The following is an 18,709-nucleotide window of genomic DNA, read 5'->3' on the forward strand; positions in this document are numbered from 1 at the left end:
AACTAATAAAAACTTGAAACTTGATGACTGAATCATATGCAGAATATGTTTATCTGTCACTTATTTGACACTTCATTCGATTTTTATCCGACATTGTCTCTCAATTTTCTCATATAGCCTTGTTTTATTATTTTGCAAATATACACTTTGAAATGTAATACTGGTCTGGATGACAATAACCAGATCGGTCTCAGGGAGTGCTTTTCCTGATACACTCGAAGGAGGTGTGTTGTACTGCGCATGCGCCAACGCAGTAGGTTTTTTGCGTTGTGTTTACAGCCCTAAATGCTGTTGCAGATGTAGCTAGCTTCCTAGCTAGCGCAATGTTATGGTAACCGTCTTTGGAATAACACACAATTGTCGAAACAGGTAAGATATTCGACACGTATATGCATGTCTGTGTTTAAATTAATAAGCTGAGTGTCTCCTCTGAACAGGACACTTTTAGCCTGGAGATATTTTGAAGTGCTGTTAAATAGCTGGCTACTGTAACTAAGCCAACATTAGCTCAGTGGGCTGCCGAACGTTCAAGGTTTGTGCATCACTTTGAAGGCCGAGCGGTTTCGCTGACGGTTTTATGTCCGAACTAGACAGTAACGTTAGCTAGTGTTCCTCCAACTAGTGTTATGGCAAATGAACATTTCTGCATAAACTCGGGGCATCACGAAGTTGGCTGGAGAAAGCAGAGTTATGTAGCTAGCTAGGCTAGCGGGTGTAACGTAACGAGGTAGTGCTTTCGCTGCTTGCTTTTCTCGGTATCTAACTACAGTAGCAATATAACATTAGCGAGCTAGCTCTACCCGGTCCCCGCCAGCTACCGTTTCTTGTACTCAACCGTGTGTCAACTGGAAATGCATTTGTTTGCAGAAACAACTACCGCTCTATCGTAACCTTACGTTGGCGTTATTTGCAAATGACAGGGACTGCTAAATTCGCTAGCTAGCTAACAGTAGTTGCTGGGTTCGGTAGTTGTAATATTCTATCATCTGTATTGGCAGATGGCTAGTTAGTGGCCCCCTGATGATATACAGGACACATGACGTCAGGGTAAATGACCACGGATAGCATATATGTTACTGTTTTAACGTTACCCGTAACGTTAGATGACATTAGGGACAACTAGTTGACCCTGACAGCCTTGACGTCAGTTAGCTATGGTAAGACTGACTAACGACGACTGTGGAATTTAGCCAAATGGATATGAATTAGTCCTCAGCATTAACACGTGCCGCATTTCTCTGGTGCCTGTAGTTTGAAAGAAGTATGGAACGCCGTGTGAACGTGTATCTTTCTTTGACACGTAAAGAAAATACCCAATTGGCGTTCCATAGAGAAGCCCTTTCTCCCTTGGTGATTATGAGTAGCGGTAGTCATGGTAACGGAGCCCAGGCCAGTTGAAGTTTGTTCCCTCACCTGAAATACAGGCAGCAGTCGACAAAAACAACTGTATTTGTCACACCCTCCTCCTGAGCCATATTCAAATATTTGCATAAAAACCTACAGGTGCTCACAGTAAGGGAAAGTTCCCTGGCCTACAGTTATCTATGATCAGTGTTTGTTGGAGTTGTTGTTGACTGTGTGCAGTTCTGAATTCTGTGCCAGGCTGCAGAATTTCTGCAATTTTCCATTGTGCAGATAGCTCACCCCACGTAGCCTTGAATGGTGTGCAACTCCAGGTATAGGCCCTGCTGTTGTTGCATTATGTCAGCCTGGCAGTAGCATCTAGGATGTGTACTATTGACAGCCATGTCCAGGACAGGAGTCAGACAGGATAAGGCTTGCACTTGCCCCATGAGAACTTTCACAAGTGGTGTTCGCGGCGAACCTATTACTAAACAAAATAGTCAGTTGTTCTGGAGGATGTCTCCTATGAGTCATTCCACCTCAAAAAGCACATTAAAGAGGATTTTGTTACTCACCATCTCAGATTGTTCTGAAATTGTTTCTGTAGTAAGAAACAGTTAAGATTAGCCTTCCTGAAGCATGATTTTGTTAAAATATAATTAGATCTCTATGAAATTAAGCCTCTGCACCCAAATTGTCCCTTTTTAATGGATATGATTCATATAATCTTCAATACATTTCGTACCTAACATTCAATTTGGTCCGTCATTCTTCCTAATAATGAGTAAGACATAAGAAATACATTAAAATTATCAATAGCCACTCACGGCAATCCCACCCCAACAACCAGTATACAGTATCAGTTCTCTATGTCTGACAAGTAGTATGGAGCTGCTGATTGGAGTATTGCTTCTTCAACCTTTAATGTTTTCCCTGAGAATCTGGTGATATATATTTTCCCATGTTCAGAGAAATTCGCCATTGAAGTCGCTTGCATTCTTTACCAGCTGCCGCTGTTCCTGCAACTGCCACGACACCCTAGCGAATGTTGTGTGGTCTGTGCATTAATATTTTCTTGTATGTCAGAAAGCCATTTGCATTGCTAGTTATAGCCTACTGCTAGCTAGCTAGCTAACATTGAACCTAGTTGGTTAGCTTTAGCTCCCTGCTGACTCATACTACAGAATTTCATACACGGTGGCTAGCTATGACAATCCATTTTTATTGCTAGTAGTATGGGTTGGGGTTGTGATTCATTGTTTAGATAACTAACTAACTAACTAGCTACATGTCTAAACAAAATATTCCACTTCGCTAGATGATTACATGACCCATCAATTTAGCCAGTGTGTCTGGGGGTGATTACGACTATCTATTGTATTTCATGAATGTATGATGTCTAGACCATAGTGACCCATCCACTTAGCTAGATGTGACTGGGAGGTGCTTTTAGCATTTCTTTCACATGACCCATCAATTTAGACAAGTGTGTCTGGGTAAGCATCATCTAATAATGATAAAATATTTATAAAATATTTTTCTGTGTACTTTCTATTTTTGATATTGCTACTATGCACATGCAAGTAACCATTTCACTGTACCGTTTACACCTTCTGTATCCTGTGCATGTGACAAATACACTTTGATTTAATTTGATATAGTGTGTGTTTACCAGAGATGGTAATGTGAAGAACAACATGACCTGCACCAAAGTCCGATTGGAATATAGGCCAAGGATTAGATAAAGTGTATTTTTTTTGCTACATAAAACCGAATCGAGGTAGTCGGTCACATATACATACGTTGCATGCAGAAAGTATTCAGACCCTTTCACTCCCCGGGCGCTGAAGACGTGGATGTCGATTAAGGCAGCCCCCCCTACCTCTCTGTTTCAGAGTTGTTGGGTTAAATGCGGAAGGCACATTTAATTTGAAGTCATTCAGTTGTATAACTGACTAGGTACCACCCCTTGAGTATTCAGACCCTTTGCTATGAGACTCGAAATTGAGCTCAGATGCATCCTGTTACCGCTGATCAACCTTTAGATGTTTCTACAACTTGATTGGAGTCCACCTGTGGTAAATTAAATTGATTGGACATGATTTGGAAAGGCACACACCTGTCTTTATAAGGTCCCGCAGTTGACAGTGCATGTCAGAACAAAAACCAAGCCATGAGGTTGAAGGAATTGTCCTTTGAGCTCCGAGACAGGATTGTGTCAATGCACAGATCTGGGGAAGGGTACCTTCCAAAAAAGCCAGGAAGGGGTTATTGTGACAGAGTAAGAACCAAAGTGTTGGTCAGTGTTTCCCAGTGGACCCCCAAGGTCCCCAAGAACACAGTGGCCTTCATCATTCTTAAATGGAACATTTGGAACTACCAAGACTCTTCAGAAGCTGGCCGCCTCGCCAAATTGAGCAATCAGGGGAGAGGGGCCTTGGTCAGGGAGGAGATCAAGAACCCGACGGTTACTCTGACAGAGCTCCAGAGTTTCTCTGTGGAGATGGGAGAAACTTCCTGACGGACAATCATCTCTGCAGCACTCCACCAATCAGGACTTTATGGTAGTGTGGCCAGATGGAAGCCTCTCCTCAGTAAAAGGCACATGACAGCCCCCTTGGAGTTTGCCAAAAGGCACCTGAAGACTCTCAGAGAATCAAGTTTCTCTGGTCTGATGAAACCAAGATTGAACTCTTTGGCCTGAATGCCAAGTGTCACTTCTGGAGGAAACCTGGCACCATCCCTACAGTGAAGCATGGTGGTGGCAGCATCATGCTGTGGGGATGTTTTTCAGCAGCAGGGACTGGGAGACTAGTCAGGATCGAGGGAAAGATGAATGGAGCAAAGTACAGACAAATCCTTATTGAAACTTGCTCCAGATCGGTCAGGACCTGAGACTGGGGTGAAGGTTCACCTTCCAACCGGACAACGACCCTAAGCACACAGCCAAGACAGCCCAGGAGTGGCTTCAGGACAAGTCTCTGAATGTCCTTGAGTGGCCCAGCCAGAGCCCGGACTTGAACCTGATTGAACATATTTGGAGAGACCTGAAAATAGATGTGCAGCCACGCTCCCCATCCAACCTGCCAGAGCTTGAGAGGATCTGCAGAGAAGAATGGGAGAAAGTCCCCAAATACAGGTGTGCCAAACTTGTAGCGTAATACCCAAGGTTATAATCACTGCCAAAGGTGCTTCAACAAAGTAAATATGATATAGAATTTTTTTCATTTTTAATACATTCGTAAAAATATAGGAACCTGTTTGTGTTTTGACATTATGGGGTATTGTGTGTAGATTGAGGAACAAAAATAATTGTGTACATTTTAGAATAAGGCTGTAAATGTGGAAAAGGTCAAGGGGTCTGAATACTTTCCGAATGCACTGAACAAAAATATGAACGCAACATGCAGTTACAGTTCATATAAGGAAATTGGTCAATTTAAATAAATAAATTAGGCCCTTATGGATTTCACATGACTGGGCAAGTGCACGACGTTGGAAGTGGTTTATGGTAGAAAATGAACAATCAATTCTCTAGCAACAGCTCGTGTGGACATTCCTGCACTCAGCATGCCTATTGCGTGCTCCATCAAAATTTGAGAGTAATACGTTTTTTGTGCCCATGGAAAAATTCTGGGGTCTTTTTATTTCAGCAAATGAAACATGGGACAAACACTACATGTTGCGTTTTTATAATTTTGTTCAGCGTAGTAAAAGGGCAGGATACCGTTTATCTTCCACATAATACTGTTTTAGTAGGTTATGATAGGAAACTGTGTAAGATCTCTTCGTGAATATCTGTTAACCACCCCGAGCCACTGTAAGCTTGTGACGGAGTGCCTTCTTCTGAATAAGATGGTTATCATCAACCGTACAATGTGATTCAGTGACTGTCACCGTTTCTCGCTTTCCTTTCCCGTCTCTCTCTCTGTCTCTCTCTCTCTCTCTCTCTCTCCTCTTTTGTGCATCGCCACTCGTGATTCGACTGTCCCAAGCTCAACTCTGTAACACCCCCACCCCGTCTCTGCCTTTTATAAATCACTGCAGCGAATTTGGTTGAAGCTAGCCTATGTGTTGCAAGCCTGAGTATTCACTCTCACGGTCGGTCTTCCTCTCCCTGAAATGAGATGCACTGAGAGAAGAGGGAGAGCTCAGCTGGCCTGGCTTGGCCTGGCAGGCCTTTAAAGCAGCCAGTTCAGCTGGAGAGGGAGTGAGAGTGAAAGAGGGAAGAGAGTCAACTCCTCGATCACACCGACATTGCATTTTGGTACACCCGAAAGAAGTACATTAATTTCCGATGGAGCGCTGCGTTTGCCTTGCAGCATTGCGTTGCAGAGACAGTTGCAGTGCGTTCTGCGTGGCGTATACGTTGGATTTATCGAATGTATGCATCAGACTGTGTGTGTAGACGGCTTGACAGAAATGGTAGCATGTTGAACTTTTGTTGCACAAACATCCAGATCATGCTGCGTACTATTTTGCGTAATGACACTATCGGTGTGATCGAAGGCTTTAAGAGTCCCCCTGCAGTGCCAGGACAGAAGACATAGCTGACCGCCACTGAAAGGCTGTGGCAGCTGAGTAACGAGCCGGACCCAAGTAACCAACCTCGTCTGGCAGTTGTATCGAGTAAACCCTAGCCTAACTCCTCTAGTAGTCTGACTGATGACCATTTGTATGAGAGGCTTTATTAACAGCCCAGCCAACTGTAGAAAATCGGCTACATTAACCGTACCACATTTTTGTCAAGATGTGGAACATCTCGAAATGTCAAGATGGTCTCTCTGAAGGGATAAATAGGTGGTGTTGTCATGGCGACACCTAGCTGACATGACAGCTAGCTAGGCAGGACAGAAGCTGGGGTCATAGCGTTAGCTCAGCAGTCATAGCGTTAGCTCAGCAGTCATAGCGTTAGCTCAGCAGTCATAGCGTTAGCTCAGCAGTCAGACTTAGCATCACCCCCATTTGCTTTCTTCCTATACATGCGTTAGAGAGAGATGGAGGGGAGGGAGGGAGGGGGGAAACATCAGCAGCTTGTATTTCAGTCTTTCTTGTTTGTCCAGTTTGTTGTTCTGGTCTCCATTTAGCTGTAATGTCCTGAGGCAGTGAGTGAGAGAGGGGTAAGGAGAGAGAGAGAGAGAGGTAACGAGAGAGGGAGCTACACAGACAGAGAGAGAGGGGTAACGAGAGAGGGAGCTACACAGACAGAGGGAGCTACACAGACAGAGGGAGCTACACAGGGAGAGGGGGAGCTACACAGACAGAAAGAGGGAGCGAGAGGGGGCTAGCGAGAGAGGGGGCTAGCGAGAGAGGGGGCTAGCGAGAGAGGGGGCTAGCGAGAGAGGGGGCTAGCGAGAGAGGGGGGTAGCGAGAGAGGGGGCTAACGAGAGAGTGAGAGGGGGCTAACGAGAGAGTGAGAGGGGGGTAACGAGAGAGTGAGAGGGGGGTAACGAGAGAGTGAGAGGGGGGTAACGAGAGAGTGAGAGAGGGGTAACGAGAGAGTGAGAGAGGGGTAACGAGAGAGTGAGAGAGGGGTAACGAGAGAGTGAGAGAGTGGTAACGAGAGAGTGAGAGAGGGGTAACGAGAGAGTGAGAGAGGGGTAGCGAGAGAGGGGTAGCGAGAGAGTGAGAGAGGGGTAACGAGAGAGTGAGAGAGGGGTAGTGAGAGAGGGGTAGCGAGAGAGAGAGAGGGGTAACGAGAGAGGGGTAACGAGAGAGAGAGAGGGGTAGCGAGAGAAAGAGGGGTAACGAGAGAGAGAGAGAGGGGTAACGAGAGAGAGAGAGGGGTAACGAGAGAGAGAGAGAGAGAGAGAGGGGTAACGAGAGAGAGAGAGGGGTAACGAGAGAGAGCGAGAGAGGGGTGCGAGAGAGGGGTAACGAGAGGGAGAGAGAGGGAGTTACAGACAGAGAGCTACAGAGAGAGAGATCTACAGAGAGAAAGAGAGAGGGAGCTGCACAAAGAGGGGGAGATCTACAGAGAGAGAGAGAGGGAGCTACAGAGCGAGAGAGGGAGCTGCACAAAGAGGGGGAGATCTACAGAGACAGAGCTACGGAGGGAGGGAGAGCAGCAGAGTGAGGGAGGGAGAGCAGCAGCGGAGGGAGGGAGGGAGGGAGAGCAGGGGAGGGAGGGAGGGAGGGAGGGAGAGAGAGAGAGCTGCAGAGGGAGAGAGTTTTAGAGAGTGCGCTCCAGAGAGAGAAAGTTTTAGAGAGTGCTCCAGAGAGAGAAAGTTTTAGAGAGAGCTCCAGAGAGCGCTAGAGAGTGCGCTCCAGAGAGAGAGAGAGAGAGAGAGAGAGAGAGCGCGGGAGAGAGCGCTCCATAGAGAGGGAGAGAGCGTGCTCCAGAGAGAAAAAGAGCGAGAGCTCCAGAGAGAGAGCGAGCTCCAGAGAGAGAGAGAGAGAGAGTGAGCGCTCCAGAGAGCAGGAGAGAGCTTGCTCCAGAGAGAGAAAGAGCGAGAGCTCCAGAGAGCGCTAGAGAGTGCGCTCCAGAGAGAGAGAGAGAGCGCGGGAAAGAGCGCTCCATAGAGAGGGAGAGAGCGTGCTCCAGAGAGAGAGAGAGCGAGCTCCAGAGAGAGAGAGTGAGCACTCCAGAGAGCAGGAGAGAGCGTGCTCCAGAGAGAGAAAGAGCGAGAGCTCCAGAGAGAGAGAGTGAGCGCTCCAGAGAGCAGGAGAGAGCGATATCCAGTGTGCTCCAGAGAGAGAGCGAGCTCCAGAGTGCTCCTGAGAGAGGGTTCCAGAGCTCCAGATAGGGAGAGGGAGCCAGAGAGGGAGAGAGCTCCAGAGTGCTCCAGAGAGAGGGAGCGTCCTCCAGAGTGCTCCAGAGAGAGGGAGCGTCCTCCAGAGTGCTCCAGAGAGAGGGAGCGTCCTCCAGAGTGCTCCAGAGAGGGGGAGCGTCCTCCAGAGTGCTCCAGAGAGAGGGAGCGTCCTCCAGAGTGCTCCAGAGAGAGAGGGAGCATCCTCCAGAGAGAGAGAGAGCGTCTTCCAGAGAGAGAGAGAGCATCCTCCAGAGAGTGAGCGAGCGCTCCAGAGAGCAGGAGAGAGCGAGATCCAGTGTGCTCCAGAGAGAGCGCGAGCTCCAGAGTGCTCCAGAGAGAGAGGGAGCATCCTCCAGAGAGAGAGAGAGCGTCCTCCAGAGAGTGAGCGCGAGCTCCAGAGAGAGAGAGTGAGCGCTCCAGAGAGCAGGAGAGAGCGAGATCCAGTGTGCTCCAGAGAGAGCGCGAGCTCCAGAGTGCTCCTGAGAGAGGGTTTCAGAGCTCCAGATAGGGAGAGGGCTCCAGAGAGCCAGATAGGGAGAGAGCTCCAGAGTGCTCCAGAGAGGGAGAGAGCTCCAGAGTGCTCCAGAGAGAGCGTCCTCCAGAGAGAGAGAGTGCGTCCTCCAGAGAGAGAGAGAGCGTCCTCCAGAGAGTGAACGCTCGAGAGAGTGAGTGCTCGAGAGAGTGAGCGCTCGAGAGAGCAGGAGAGAGCGAGCTCCAGAGTGCTCCAGAGAGAGAGTGAGCGCAGGAGAGAGCGATATCCAGTGTGCTCCAGAGAGAGAGCGAGCTCCAGAGTGCTCCTGAGAGAGAGCCCCAGATAGGGGGAGGGAGAGCCAGATAGGGAGAGAGAGCGAGTGCCCCAGAGCGAGAGAGCGAGTGCACCAAAGAGGGAGGGAGAGAGCCACAGAGAGAGAGAGAGACCATATATACACACCTTACACACACTAATTAATAAACACGTCCACTAAAAGAAAGAGGAATCTTTGCTTGCTTTATTGACTTTAAAAAAAGCATTTAATGCTTTTTGGCACGAAGGGCTATTCTACAAAGTTGGCTTGGTGGTCAGGTGTATGACTTAATAAAATGTATGTACACTAAAAATAAGTGTGCAATACAAATCAAAATCCAAAGAAAATAATTATTTTCACAACGTTGAGGTGTGAGACAAGGCTGCAGTTTGAGTCCAAATCTTTTCAACATTTATGTCAATGAATTAGCAGACATGTTGGACCATTCTCCAGCCCCAGGACTCACACTATTTGACACAGAGGTAAAATACCTGCTCTATGCTGATGATTCGGTACTTCTATCACCAACCAAAGAAGGTCTTCAACAGAACATTAGTATTCTAGAGCAATATTGCCATAATTGGACCCTGGCAGTAAATAATAACAAAAAAAGCAGATGTCAGAAACATAAATATAAATTCACCCTGAACAACAACATAATTGAACACACTGAAATGACACCTACCTTGGTCTGACCATATCTGCGTCGGGGAACTTTAAAATGGCAGTGAATGCACTCAAAGAAAAAGCCTGCAGAAGCCTGTATTGTATGCAATAAAAAATGAAATTAGAATTTGGACCAAAATATTTGATAGTGTAATCCTACCAATAGCTCTTTACGGACGTGAGGTTTGGGAGCCACTCAATAAACTGGACTTTAAAATGTGGGACACCCTACATGCCAGAGGAATACACCAACTAATGCATGTAGGGCAGAATTGGTCCGCTTTCCAGCGGTAATGAAAATACAGAAAAGATCATGACATTTTCGGCTAAATCTAAATTCATGTCCAAATTCAAGTCTGCAATTTAAAGCACTTCAAACCCAAGAGCTGAGCCCAGAAACGAGCCCTCTGTCAGCTGGCGTTGGACCGAACCAACCAAGCTGACACCAGCATTGCTTCAAAAGAAAGAATTCCAATAAACAAAATCATGAACCAATCAAAGGACTCATATTTACAACATTGGAAAAACAAAACAAAATCCCAAAGCCGATCTCTCTCTCTCTCTCTCCTTACCCCTCTCTCACTCACTGCCTCAGGACATTACAGCTAAATGGAGACCAGCACGCCCCCGACTTTCTGACATTTTGGAGCTGCCTTAGTCAAGAAAGTAAAAAAGAGACCATGTTTGTATGCGGTTTTATTAAAAAATATATATATATATTTCACCTTTATTTTACCAGGTAGGCCAGTTGAGAACAAGTTCTCATTTACAACTGCGACCTGGCTAAGATAAAGCAAAGCAGTGCGACACAAACAACAACACAGAGTTACACATGGAATAAACAAACATACAGTCAAATACACAATAGAGAAAGCCTATGTAGTGCAAATGAGGTAGGATAAGGGGGGTGAGGCAATAAATAGGCCATAGTGGCAAAATTATTACAGTATGGCAAATTAAACACTGGGTTGACAGATGTGCAGAAGATGAGTGTGCAAGTAGCGGTACTGGGGTGCAAAGGAGCAAAATAAATAACAATATGGTGATGAGGTAGTTGGATGGGCTATTTACTGATGGCCTATGTACAGGTGCGGTGATCTGTGAGCTGGTGCTTAAAGCTAGTGAGGGAGACATGAGTTTATTAACGCAATGATAAAAAAATAATAATAATCTTTACGTTGTTTGCAAACTGATATGTGACACGTATTAATGCCAAAATAATATGTAAAAAAAGAAATGTGGATCTCAAAACAGGTAGGGCTCTGCACCACCTGCCCTGAATGACGTGTCGCCACTGGAAATAGCATCTTGTATGAGTGAGTCAGTGCACGTTGTTTTCAGTTTCAGTCAGTGTATTCTGTGTGTTTTTGTCTGGTTGTACGTTCATGCATGTGACTGTCTAACCATCCCATGTGTATGTTTTGAAGTTCTGCCTGTGTGCATCTGTGTTGTGTGTGTGTGTGTGTCTGTGTGACTTGAAAATAATGATGCACACATCTCACTGAGTCTGTTCATTGTGCACGTGAAGGCAATGCCGCTCAGTGTCTATTTTTTTTTAACAAGGTGCAATTTTGAACACCTGTAACTGCCATTTCCTGCAGTCTATAGCAGAAAATGGCCATCCACAGATTTTATGTGAGTAAAGTCATACCGTATTAAAATAAAATCGAGACAGCCGTGATAGAAGTGGGACATTTCGATTAAACTGTTTAAGAGAGGACTCCATCAGTCAGCGAACCCAAAACCGATTGAAATCCATCAGAAAATGTATCGCTGAAAATGTTTGTTGATCATATCATATTACTTTGTTGATTATATTCACTTCTGAAAATACCTCATCTTTTAGTGACATCTGGTGCATCATCTCCAGTGTGGAACTAAGCATGTAGCTGTGTTAATAGTCATTTAGCATGCTGTCCCCAGGAAATATCAGTAGCCTAGTCAAACTGCGCGCGCTGATCTACCTGTTATTGTTATCTATGCACTGTTGAAAATGGTGTTTTACCAGAATTAAAGTAAGCTACCGGAAACACGACTGTCATCTGGCTATAGGAATGGGGCTTTAGATATTGTTTTATTTAACTAGGCAAGTCAGTTAAGAACAAATTCTTATTTTCAATGATGGCCTAGGGTTAACTGCCTGTTCAGGGGCAGAACGACAGCTCGGGGATTTGAACTTGCAACCTTCCGGTTACTAGTCCAACGCTCTAACCACTAGGCTACCCTGCCACCCCAATTTAACTACATTTGATCGTCATGCTTATCGGTCTATAGTAGAGCTGGCCGATTTATGTATTTTTCAAATTGATTTATGTTTTTGAATGATACATTTGCTTTATTTCTGTAGGGTGGCAACAGCTACAGTTGAAGTCAGAAGTGTACATACACCTTAGCCAAATACATTTAAACTCAGTTTCTCACAATTCCTGACATTTAGTCCTAGTAAAAATTCCCTCTCTTAGGTCAGTTAGGATCACCACTTTATTTTAAGAATGTGAAATGTCAGAATAATAGTAGAGAGAATGATTGATTTATTTCAGCTTTTATTTCATCACATTCCCAGTGGGTCAGAAGTTTACATACACTCAATTAGCATTTGGTAGCATTGGTTTAACTTGGGTCAAACGTTCTGGGTAGCCTTTCACAAGCTTCCCACAATAAGTTGGAGGAATTTTGGCCCATTCCTCCTGACAGAGCTGGTGTAACTGAGTCAGGTTTGTAGGCCTCCTTGCTCGCACACATTTTTTTTTAGTTCGGCCCACATTTTCTATAGGAATCAGGTCAGGGCTTTGTGTTGGCTTCTCCAATACCTTGACTTTGTTGTCCTTAACCTTTCTGATCTCCCCATCCCGGATCCGGGTTCGTGAATACAGACTCAAGCTCATTACCATAACGCAACGTTAACTATTCATGAAAATCGCAAATGAAATGAAATAAATATGCTAGCTCTCAAGCTTAGCCTTTTGTTAACAACACTGTCATCTCAGATTTTCAAAATATGCTTCTCAACCATTGCAAAACAATCATTTGTGTAACAGTATTGATGGCTAACGTAGCATTTAGCATTAGCATTCAGCTGGCAACATTTACACAAAAAAACAGAAAAGCATTCAAAAAAATCATTTACCTTCGAAGAACTTCAGATGTTTTCATTGAGGAGACTCTCAGATAGCAAATGTTCAGTTTTTCCTGAAAGATTATTTGTTTAGGACAAATCGCTCCGTTTTCTGCGTCACGTTTAGCTATGAAAAAACCCCTGTATCCAGGATTGTGTAAATCTATCAGCAAGCTCATTAGCATAACACAACGTTAACTATTTATGAAAATCGCAAATGAAATGAAATAAATATGCCATCTCTCAAGCTTAGCCTTTTGTAAACAACACTGTCATCTCAGATTTTCAAAATATGCTTCTCAACCATAGGAAAACAATCATTTGTGTAAAAGTAGCTAGCTAGAGTTAGCATTTCGCGTTAGCATTTAGCGTTAGCATTAGCGTTAGCATCCAGCACGCAACATTAACAAAAACATAAAAGCCTTCAAATAAAATCATTTACCTTTGAAGAACTTCTGATGTTTTCAATGAGGATACTCTCAGTTAGATAGCAGATGCTCAGTTTTTCCAAAAAGATTCCTTGTGTATTAGAAATAGCTCCGTTTTATACATCACATTTGGCTACCAAAAAAAATCCATAAATTCAGTCCTCAAAACGCAAACTTTTTTCCAAATTAACTCCATAATATCGACTGAAAACATGGCAAACGTTGTTTAGAATCAATCCTCAAGGTGTTTTTCACATCTCTTCATTGATACATCGTTCTTGGAAACATGCTTTCTCTCCTGAATCCCAGGAGAAAATGCCTGCACCTGAAGATTACGCACAAATTTAGACAAAGGACACCGGGCGGACCTCTGGAAAATGTAGTCTCTTATGGCCAATCTTCCAATGATATGCCTACAAATACGTCACAATGCTGCTAAGACCTTGGGCGAACGACAGAAAGTGTAGGCTCATTCCTTGCGCAATCACAGCCATATAAGGAGAGAATGGAAAACAGAGCTTCAGAAATTCTGCTAATTCCTGGGTGATGCATCATCTTGGTTTCGCCTGTAGAATGAGTTCTGGGGCACTTACAGACAAAATCTTTGCAGATTCTGAAACTTCAGAGTGTTTTCTTTCCAAAACTGTCAAGAATATGCATAGTCGAGCATCTTTTCGTGACAAAATATCGCGCTTAAAACGGGAACGTTTTTTATCCAAAAATGAAATAGCGCCCCTAGAGCTCTAAGAGGTTAAACCATTTTGCCACAACTTTGGAAGTATGCTTGGGGTCATTGTCCATTTGGAAGACCCATTTGAGACCAAGCTTTAACTTCCTGACTTATGTCTTGATGTTGCTTCAATATATCCACATAATTTTCCTCCCTCATGTCGCCATCTATTTTGTGAAGTGCACCAGTCCCTCCTGCAGCAAAGCACCCCCACAACATGATGCTGCCACCCCTGTGCTTCATGGTTGTGATGGTGTTCTTCGGCTTGCAAGCCTCCCCCTTTTCATCCAAACTTAACGATGGTCATTATGGCCAAACAGTTCTATTTTGGTTTCATCAGACCAGAGGACATTTCTCCAAAAAGTACGATCTTTGTCCTCATGTAATCAAAACACTTGGGTGAACTGTTAGAATTAGAATAATCATTAGTTTTCCAAGTGGGCACTTTGAATACAGTGTTTGACATGACAATTAATGAAAATGCCAGTGAGGATATGTGACCGACCGGCTCAAATCTGTCTTATGTAGCAAAATATGATATATTTTTTTTATTTAATTTTTTACATTGGATAAAAGTAAAGACTCAGAGCTACAAAAGGGTATATAATACACAGCATTTGACGTTAATGGCTAATCTGCCTTTGCCATCGGTACTATTGGCCAACGTTCAATCGCTGAATAATAAAGTGGACGAACTACAATCACGTATATCCCACCAACGGGACATTAGAAACTAATATCTTATGTTTCACAGAGTCGTGGCTGAACGACGACATGAATAACATACAGCTGGCGGGTTATACACTGTATCGGCAGGATAGAACAGCAGCCTCTGGTAAGACAAGGGGTGGGTGTCAATGTATATTTGTAAACAGCAGCTGGTGCACGATATCTAAGGACGTCTCAAGGTTTTGCTCGCCTGAGGTAGAGGATCTCATGATAAGCTGTAGATCACGCTATCTACCAAGAGAGTTTTCATCTATCTTCTTCGTAGCTGTCTTTACCACCACAAACCGATGCTGGCACTAAGACCGCACTCAATGAGCTGTATACGGCCATAAGCTAACAGGAAAACGCACATCCAGAGGCTGCACTCCTATTGGCCGGGGACTTTAATGCAGGGAAACGTAAATCCGTTTGACCTAATTTCTACCAGCATGTTAAATGTACAACCAGAGGGAAAAAAAACTCCAGACCACCTTTACTCCACACACAGAGATGCATACAAAGCTCTCCCTCGCCCACCATTTGGCAAATCTGACCATAATTCTATCCTCTTGATTGCTGCTTACAAGCAAAAACTAAAGCAGGAAGCACCAGTGACTCAGTCAATAAAAAAGTGGTCAGATGAAGCAGATGCTAAGCTACAGGACTGTTTTGCTATCACAGACTGGAACATGTTCCGTGATTCTTCCGATGGCATTGAGGAGTACACCACATCAGTCACTGGCTTCATCAATAAGTGCATCAATGACGTGACTGTATGTACATACCCCAACCAGAAGCCATTAATTACAGGCAACGTCCACACTGAGCTAAAGGGTAGAGTTTCCTCCTTCAAGGAGCGGGACTCTAACCCTGAAGAAATCCCGCTATGCCGTCTGACGAACCATCAAAAAGGCAGTGTCAATACAGGACTAAGATCAAATCGTACTACACCGGCTCCAACGTTCGTCGGATGTGGCAGGGCTTGCAAACCATTACAGACGGACTACAAAGGAAGCACAGCTGCAAGCTTCCCAGTGACACAAGCCTACCAGAAGAGCTACATTTCTTCTATGCTTGCTTCAAGGCGAGTAACACTGAAACATGCATGAGAGCACCAGCTGTTCCAGAAGACCGTGATCACGCTCTCCGTAGCCGATGTGAGCAAAACCTTTAAACAGGTCAACTTTCACAAGGCCGCAGGGCCAGACTGATTACCAGGACGTTTTCCCCCAAGCATGTGCTGACCAACTAGCAAGTGTCTTCACTGCCCTTTTCAACCTGTCTGAGTCTCTAATACCAACATGTTTCAAGCAGAGCACCATAGTCCCTGTGCCCAAGAACACTAAGGTAAACTGCCTAAATCACTACCAACCCGTAGCACTCACGTCTGTAGCCCTGAAGTGCTTTGAAAGGCTGGTCATGGTTCACATAAGTACCATTATCCCAGAAACCCTAGACCCACTCTAATCTGCATACCGCCCCAACAGATCCACAGATGATGCAATCTCTATTGCACTCCACATTGCCCTTTCCCACTTGGACAAAAGGAACACCTATGTGAGAATGCTATTCATTGACTACAGCTCAGCGTTCAACGCCATAGTGCCCTCAAAGCTCATCAATAAGCTAAAGACCCTGGAACTAAACACCTCCCTCTGCAACTGGATCCTGGACTTCCTGACGGGCCGCCCCCAGGTGGTAAGGGTAGGTAACAACACATCCGCCACGCTGATCCTCAACACAGGGGGCCATCAGGGGTGCGTGCTCAGTCCTCTCCTGTACTCCCTGTTCACTCATGTCTGCATGGCCAGGCACAACTCCAACACCATCATTAAGTTTGCTGATGACACAATAGTGGTAGGCCTGATCACCAACATCGACGAGACAGTCTATAGGGAGGAGGTCAGAGACCTGGCCGTGTGGTGCCAGGACAACAACCTCTCCCTCAACATGATCAATACAAAGGAGATGATTGTGGACTACAGGAAATGGAGGACCGAGCACGCCCCCATTCTCATCGACGGGGCTGTAGGTTGAGAGTTATTGGTGTCCACATCACCAACAAACTAACATGGTCCAAGCACACCAAGACAGTCGTTAGTGGGCACGACAAAACCTTACCCCCTCAGGAGACTGAAAAGATTTGGCAATGGGTCCTCAGATCCTCAAAAGGTTCTTCAGCTGCACCGTCGAGAGCATGGTTGCTGGTTGCATCACTGCCTGGTATGGCAACTGCTCGGCCTCCGACCGCAAGGCACTACAGAGGGTAGTGTGCACCGCCCAGTACATCACTGGGTCCAAGCTTCCTGCCATCCAGGACCTCTATACTAGGCAGTGTCAGAGGAAGACCCTAAAAATGGTCAAAGACTCCAGCCACCCTAGTCATAGACTGTTCTCTCTGCTACCACACGGCAAGCAGTACTGGGGCGCCCAAGCCATAAGACTCCTGAACATCTAATCAAATGGCTACCCAGACTATTTGCATTGCCCCTCCCCCTTACACTGCAGCTACTCTCTGTTTATTATCTATGCATAGTCACTTTAGTAACTCTACCGACATATGTACATATTACCACTTACTTCGAATAACCGGTGCCCCCGCACATTGACTCTGTACCGGTACCCCCTGTATATATCCTCGCTATTGTTATTTTTCTGCTCTTGAATTATTTGTTACTTTAATTAATTTGATTTATTTGTAGGTATTTTTCTTAACTGCATTGTTGGTTAAGGGCTTGTAAATAAGCATTTCACCGTAAGGTGAACAACACCTGTTGTATTCGGTGCATGTGACAAATTTGATTTTGATTTGAGTGTAGTAAATAGTGATGCACCAATATGACATTTTTGGCCGATACTGATATCCAATATTTAAGCATTTGAGTACAGTTAAATAGTTAACTCACACACTGCACTGCACTGCATCTCAGTGCAAGAGGCGTCACTACAGTCCCTGGTTCGAATCCAGGCTATGAGTCTGGGAGTCCCATAGTCTGGTGCACAATTGGCCCAGCGTCGTCCGGGTATTGCCGGGGTTGGCCGTCATTGTAAATAAGAATTTGTTCTTAACTGACTTGCCTACTTAAATTAAGGTTACACACACACACACCACACTAACCAAACAGTTATTTTTTTGACCTTTACGTATGTTCCCATTACCAGTAAAACATAATTGAAACCTATTTCTTTCACTTACTTGCTGTGCTGTTTCTATGTTTATTTGTTCAGTCGTTTCATTCTCAACCAGGATTTCATCATACATGTCAAGTAGTGAAGTTTCACCTCTGTCTGTCCGTGGCCTCTCTTCCTCGGTGCACACTGTCACTGTGTCCGTTTCCACCTTGTCCAGCTGTGTATGTAACATTTCATGTAAACCCTGTTTCTTGTCTGCATCGAAGTAGTGGTTCCTTGAACCTAGCATCGAGCACGGTGTCGACACAGTAAAGTAATGCCACGACTCGTTTGTGTCGGCAGTTTTGTTGAGCAGGCGTTTCAATTCCATGACAGAGGGTATCACGTCTGCTGCAGGCACAGTTGATGAGCTTTTTTCTTGAGTCAGTTGTTTGAATTGAGCTTGCTAGTGTGTTCATGTTTCCATGTTTCAAACATGTTCTCAAATGCCATTGAAATGGCAGCAGCGGTATGAGAACCAGCACATTCATGAGCATGCAAAACAACTTTCCTCAGTACAAAATCCTTAAAGAACCGCTGTGCTGTCAGACTCTGTATGATATCGCTGGTCCAAATGTCAGCCGTGAAGCTAATAGCAGTGACGATATTACTGTGTAACTCCGTTAGGGCAACATCTGAAAAATAGCGCACTTGGTAGTGTGTACCGGTGCTCGACCAGTCGGCAAAAGTCAACATCACCCACGACAGAGAACGGTTGATTGTCATGGGCAATGAATTCCATTATCTTGGCTTTAATAGATTTCGCCTTCGAGTTGTCTCTGAAATTTTCTTACTCTTTCAAATGACTGCTCGACTTGTTGACTGCTCGATCCACACAGCAGACGTTGTGTGCTAGGTTAGGAATGCTGTGTTTCACGTGTCGCGCTACATTTTACGCGGCGTCATTACGTCATGTACCTAATTATATAGGTATTCACGTCCGCTTTGACATCTGTTTGGAAACATCGGGGCGATAAACTAGACATTCCGATATGTTCACCAATATATTG

The 18,709-nt window shown here is 44.9% G+C and overlaps 1 protein-coding gene across 4 annotated transcripts in view; it reads left to right on the plus strand.

Annotated features, from left to right (window-relative positions):
* Positions 1–211: 211 nt before the first annotated feature.
* The window catches only part of LOC110523933 (rab GTPase-activating protein 1), a 136,649-nt gene continuing 118,151 nt past the window's right edge, over positions 212–18,709 (plus strand). For 3 of the 4 annotated variants that reach the window (XR_016496080.1, XM_090234997.1, XM_090235002.1), the window contains exon 1: positions 212–369. The gene's annotated coding sequence lies outside the window, so the exon portion shown is untranslated. The remainder of the gene's footprint in view (positions 370–18,709) is intronic. The other variant, XR_016496078.1, reaches the window with a different exon arrangement.

This window comes from Oncorhynchus mykiss, chromosome 5 (genome assembly GCF_057628025.1).
Source record: "Oncorhynchus mykiss isolate SJ-2025 chromosome 5, ASM5762802v1, whole genome shotgun sequence".
Classification (NCBI taxonomy): Eukaryota; Metazoa; Chordata; class Actinopteri; order Salmoniformes; family Salmonidae; genus Oncorhynchus; species Oncorhynchus mykiss.